The 6,128-nt window shown below is 46.0% G+C and overlaps 1 pseudogene; it reads left to right on the top strand.

Moving 5' to 3' along the window:
• Positions 1–1,182: 1,182 nt before the first annotated feature.
• On the top strand, positions 1,183–2,243 carry LOC112396796 (spermatogenesis-associated protein 17-like; annotated as a pseudogene).
• The last annotated feature ends 3,885 nt before the right edge of the window (positions 2,244–6,128 follow it).

The raw sequence follows: 6,128 nt of genomic DNA, 5'->3' as shown, positions 1-6,128 counted from the left end.
AGCCCTGTCCCTGGGTGTATGAGCACACTTTGCACTGGCAAGCATTTTGCAGCAGCAGCTAGAAACTGGCTGTAGCTGAGTGACAGCTGACACCTGACAGATATGAAGTCACGGAATCCTCGCTCCAACCCCGTGAGGTAGGTACCCCGATTAGCCCCATTTTACAGAAGAGGAAATGGAGGCACAGAGAGGGAGGCACAAACTGCCCAAAGGCACACAGCTTCTAAGTGGCAAAGCCTGGATTGAAAGCAGGCTGGCCCCTGGTTGCTTGCCTTTACACTGTGCTACGTAATCTCTCACAGGGTCGCAGGGTCGCAGGGCTGGTTTGAGGATCTGATGCGTTAATATGTGTCAGGTGCCAGCGCCTGCTGCCAAGGGCCCCTCCAGCTCTGCAGGGCGATACATCTGTTGTCTCTAATGATGAGTGTGAGATGGTCCCTCCTCGCCCTCTCAAGAGTGTCCAGCCCAAGTCCAACGCTCTGCACACAGTAGATGTTCAGAAAAGGCTCCCTTGTGCAGTTCGTCACTCAGACACACAGGCATTCACATATCGCACAGCAGCTCTGCGCCTGGCCCTGGGCTAAAACCTGATACACAACAGCTGGTGCCTGAAATCCAGCGGCACCCAGTCTAGTGGGGAGGTGGGCGGATCCGCAGTTACAGGCCAGGGCTGTAAGGACCCACCGGAGTGGCAGCTCACCCGCCAGAGCCAGAGGTGCTTTCTGTAAAAAGGCAGCCCCTTCTCCTGACCTTGGGGAAGAGGGGCCGTGGTCCATGAAGGTGACACAGGCGAGAACGAAGGCTTCAGCCGAGGTCTGATGGCTGAGAGGAGTGGCCCAGGTGAGGAGGGAAAGGACGGCCCTCTGGTCCACGGGGAATACGGAGTGCGAGGCATGGAGGTGTGAAAGAACAAACCCGGAGGGCAGACCGTTGAGCCAGAGGATTATTCGCAAGCCTTAAAATCAAAAGGAATTTGCCCTGCTAGGTTTCAGACTTTCTTGGGACCCGTGGTCCCTATTTTCCTTCCAATCTCTCCCTTTTGGAATGGGAATGGCTAGCCTCTGCCTGTCCCGCTGTATTAGTCATGGTTCTCCAGAGAAACAGAACCAAGAAGAGATGATAGATAGATACACAGATAGGAGAAAGAAGAGGAGATTTATGATAGAAATTGGTTCACACAGGATGGAGGCCAAGAAGTGCCATCCCCCAGATCTGCCATCTGCAAGCTGGAGACCCAGGAAAACCAGCAGCACAATTCAGTCCAAGTCCGGAGGCCTGAGAGCCCGGGAAGCCAACGGGGTAAGTCCCAGAGTCTGAAGGTGGGAGAACCAAGAGCTCTGAAGCTCTAGGGCAGGAAAAGATGGACATCTGAGCTCAAGAGGAGAGAGGGAATCCACCCTTCATTCACCTGTTTCATTTGGGCTCTCTATGGATTGCATGATGCCCACGCACACTGGTGAGGGCAGATCTCTTTGCTTAGTCTACTAATTCAAATGCAAATATCTTCCACAAACACCCTCTCAGACACACCCGGAAATAAGGCTTTACCAGCTCTCTGGACCTCCCTTAACCCAGTCAAGTTAGCACATAAAAATAACGTTGGCCAGTGTCCTTGTCCCCACGGTGAGCCACAGCCGCCCGCCACCTCTGCGGGAGACCCTCCAACACTAGCAGATTCCAGGTAGATACAACTCACCGTTCAGAAAAGATCCTGATCCATGGGAGCTGTGGTTACAGAAGGCAAAGCCTTTAATGCACTGAAGACCTAAAGTGAAGCTGAAGCACTCTGTCAGCCTCGGCAGCTGGCTGGCTTGCCGAGTGCCTGGTCCTTTCCTCCGTCCGGAATTCTGCCACCCATTGATAGGAAACGATGTCAGGGACCCTTCTGCAATGTCTCTGAAGTATGGGAACGGCGCTACAAGCCTCTGGAACCGACGCTGCGAGTGACAGAACCGATCGATGGGCTAAATGGGGCCAGAGCACAGCTCCAGAGACAGGAATGGACTCGAAATGTGAATGACAGTAGGTTTTTGCCATTTTCTTTCTACCGTAAAAATAAAAAGTATGTCCCGACGATGCATTTATCAAACAAGTATGGTCCTGATGCTTATGCAAGTCAACATTTCCGAGATGAAAATCCTAAGAAATGGATCTGTGACAAGGATTTCCAAACTGTATTGCCATCATTTGATCTCTTCCGAAAGTACGGAAAATTGTATTCAAAAGCTGGACAAATTGTATAACGGTATGCATTTTTGCTAAAAGGTACTTCAAAAAATGCTATAGTAAATAACAAAAAATCAAATGAGATTGACTTAACTATCAAGCATTTTTTAAAAACCATGCTATAATAATATTTATATGTAATACAGCTCCATGTATTTCTTTCATTCTAGTCTAATGGTTTTCAACATTCAAAAATCATGGATTTGGGGGCTTCCCTGGTGGTGAAGTGGTTGAGACCCCACCTGCCAATGCAGGGGACACGGGTTCGAGCCCTGGTCCGGGAAGATCCCACATGCCGCAGAGCAACTGAGCCCGTGCGCCACAACTACTAAGCCTGCACTCTAGAGCCCACGAGCCACAACTACTGAGCCCGCGCGCCTAGAGCCCGTGCTCCGCAACAAGAGAAGCCACCGCAATGAGAAGCTCATGCACCACAACGAAGAGTAGCCCCTGCTTGCCACAACTAGAGAAAGGCCCGCGCACAGCAACGAAAACCCAACGCAGCCAAAAGTAAATAAAAAAACAAAAAAATCCAAATCATGGATTTTGTATGTCAAATTCCTTCTCCAAAATAAACTCAAAGTAGAACTGAAAACTACCTGAAGTACCCTCTCTCTTTAAATTAATTAATACAGTAAATAAATAGTTTTACATAATATAATGAGAAAGTATTGATGGTGTCCAAAAGCTAAAATATTTCTCATTGCTGTATAGATACAGTATAGTTTAAAATACTATATTCAATATGTGTGTTATTTAAAGTGCGAGGTGCCTTTAGGGGATTCCAAATAAATAGCGTCTTGGGTCTCTGATGACCAGTTTACAGACTAGAGAAGAACAGAGATACCCACATAAAACTCAAGATCACAAAATAAACTCTCAATGAATGCTGTATTTAATTGCGAAAGCTTTAGAGTAGAGAAGTGATTATAATCAACGAGAGACTAATAGGAGGTATTCTGACATCAGCCAAACTTAAAGGAGATATTTATTGGATGAAGACAGAAAAGATTACTACAGTTGAAGGAAAAGAGGCAGGAATGAGAAATTAGGCTAGTTAATTCCCCAGGGGTCCTCCCACACCAAGAACCAGGGGAAAGCTCTGGTCCGTTGGAAAGAACACAAAGTAGATGCGAGCAACTACGTTCCTTAGATTGAGTTAGTATTGCCTCTCCCACGTTTATAACTTTGGATGCTTCAACTGGAAGTCAGTACATTAAATGTAGATAGAAGTGACCACCTTTGAACTCCTCCAAAGGAATACGTGAGGGGAAATATGAAATATTCTGAGCTAATGGAGAAACATACATATAATGCCAAGTGGAATTCCAGTTTCAAAGGTTTATAAAATAAGTACCATTACCCATTGGAGCATTTATGTAGTATTTGTGACTCACAGCATGAAGTAGTCTAAATAACATTTTTCATATTTGTGTGTGATTGCAGATTTTAATTCAAAGATACATCCTGTTCATAACGGCCAAAGGTTGAAAACAACTTGACTACTTAATAGTATATGTTAAGTTAAACAAATGGTAAGACACATGAAATGCAATACTATGAAGACATTAAAAATGTTAACATAGATCTTTACCTATTAATTTGAAAAAATGTCTCCAGTATATTTCTAAGAAAAAAAAGCTGGATTCAAAGGAAAAACAAAGTAACCTTTACACCCATCTTGGAAGCAGATAACCTGTTGCTTGGTTTCACAAGTTCACAAGTGAAGAGGAATTTTGGCCCAGGATGAACGATACCCTGAGTCTCACCCATACCTGATTTAGATGACGTGTGGATGAGACTTTGGACTGAGAGTTGATGCTGAATTGGGTTAAGACTTTTGCGGATGTTGGGATGGGATGTTGGATGTATTTTTCATGTGAGAAAGACACAAACTTTGGGGGGGCGCAGAGGGCAGACTGTGATGGGTTGAATTGTGTCCCATAAAAATTCATATGTTGGAGTTCTAACTGCCAGTACACTTCAGAATGTGGCTTTATTTGGAACTAGGATCGCTGCAGATGTAATTAATTAAGTTAAGGCGAGGTGATACTGCTGTAGGGTGGGGCCCTAATCCAATACTGCCCGTGTCCTTATAAAAACGGGGAAATTTAGACACAGGGCGTACAGTGAAAGAAGAAAACGTAAAGAGACACAGGGAGATGATAGCCATCTACAAGCCAAGGAGAGAAGCCTGGAACAAAGCCTTCCCTCACAACCTTCAGAAAGAACCAAGCTTGCCCACACCTTGATCTCAAACATCTGGCCTCCAGAACTGGTAGATAACGCATTTCTGTTGCTTAAGCCCCCAGACCGTGGTACTTTGTTATGGCAGCGACTTTCCCCTGAGGGTAATAGGGAGCCATAGAAATATTTTGAGCAAAAGGGAGGAATGAGGTAAAGTGTGTATTCTAGAAATTTACCCTAGCTACTGTGAGGAAGATGCACTGGAGTGTGCGAGACCAGAGGCAGGGAGAACATTTACGACATGTTGCTGGACTCTAGACGAAAGTGGATGGCTGCCTAATATAATAATAATAGTAATAATTAGTAGCTGCAGTACTTATTTTTACAACTAACACGAGCCCATCACTTCTGTTGTGCCAGGTGCTTTTACGTGGATTATTACGTTTAACTCTTGCAACAAACCGATGAGACAGGCGCTGTGGTATCTCCATGTTGCAGACTAGGAAACTTGCCCCAGGCCACACGGTAAGCAGTGGGCCCAGGATTTGAACCGGGCAGTCTGGCTCTGATGCCCGCATGCAATGGAATGTTGGTAAGTGTCCCTGATTTGCAGCATTTGCCCATTTCTGTGGTGCAGCTACTCCCACCACGGCCAATTTCAAGCTACCAAAGAGTCATCAACAAGTTCATAAAATTGCTAAAGATGCAGCAGTCCTTTCTCATGAGCTGGCGCAAGCCAGCCAACTAGCAAAGTGCCAAAGCGCCGGGCTCAGAGCTGGTAACATGTGAAGAAGTGCGTGTTCCTTCCCAATCCCCTGGTGAGCTTTGTCTTAATGGGATTTTGTGGAGGCTGCTGGGTCCCAGGCCACCTAGGACATTCGAATCTCGGTTTCACCGGTGAGTAGCTGTGTGATCTCAGACAAGTTGCTGAACGTCTCTGAGCCTCAGTTTGCTCAACTCTGAAATTAGTTCTTATGAGGCTTCATTGAGCCCACGATGTGAAGCACAGGGACTGGTGCGTCCAGAGTTTGGGCTGCTTTTACTGTTAAGATGATTGTGTTTCCAAACGTAGAACAGCGGGAGCACGTTGTCCGTTTTTTGTCCCCCACCCCCACCCCGCCCCCGCTGACGTCTGCCTGGATAGCATGCCTGCTGGATGCTGGGCTTCTGCTGGTTCCCTGGTGTTACGTCATATTAACCTTCTGAGAGGTTGTAGTGATGGTGCAGCAGTAGCCTAGCTGGTTGCTAGGACAGCCACAGGCCTGGGTTTTATTGTGTGTGTGTGTGTTTTTTTTCCTAACCACAAAATTGCAAATGGTCTGAAGGGTCCTAGAATAGTGGATGGAGCCTCTTCCCATGTGGGGCCTGAGTCGTGCCTGTGCTATTGGAAAAAAATGTCATTGCATAAAGAGTAATAATTAGCAAGCCATCTGCATACTTTTTTCTATATAAAAGCTCTGACAATGTCTTTCAGTTGTGTGTATGGTGCAAAGAGGAAAACTGGCAGCCATCTGGATTTACGTTAATTCCCTAAATTATTTATCCATCTCTGTTTCAATAACCATTTCCCGTCCTTATCTATGCTTTGATGATATTACCTGTGGCATTCTGGAAGTGGCATTTATGGTAAGCAAGGAGCTGCAGGGGAAAAATTGACATGTAGCCACGGCTTTCTGGTTTCATGGTGAAATCAATGCAAGCCATTCTTCAGCCCT

The sequence above is a fragment of the Neophocaena asiaeorientalis genome, unplaced genomic scaffold, assembly GCF_003031525.2.
Source record: "Neophocaena asiaeorientalis asiaeorientalis breed wild unplaced genomic scaffold, Neophocaena_asiaeorientalis_V1.1 scaffold823, whole genome shotgun sequence".
NCBI classification, from domain to species: Eukaryota; Metazoa; Chordata; class Mammalia; order Artiodactyla; family Phocoenidae; genus Neophocaena; species Neophocaena asiaeorientalis.
Note: the sequence above shows the minus strand (reverse complement) of the source record. Positions and strands in the feature narration are given on the sequence as shown.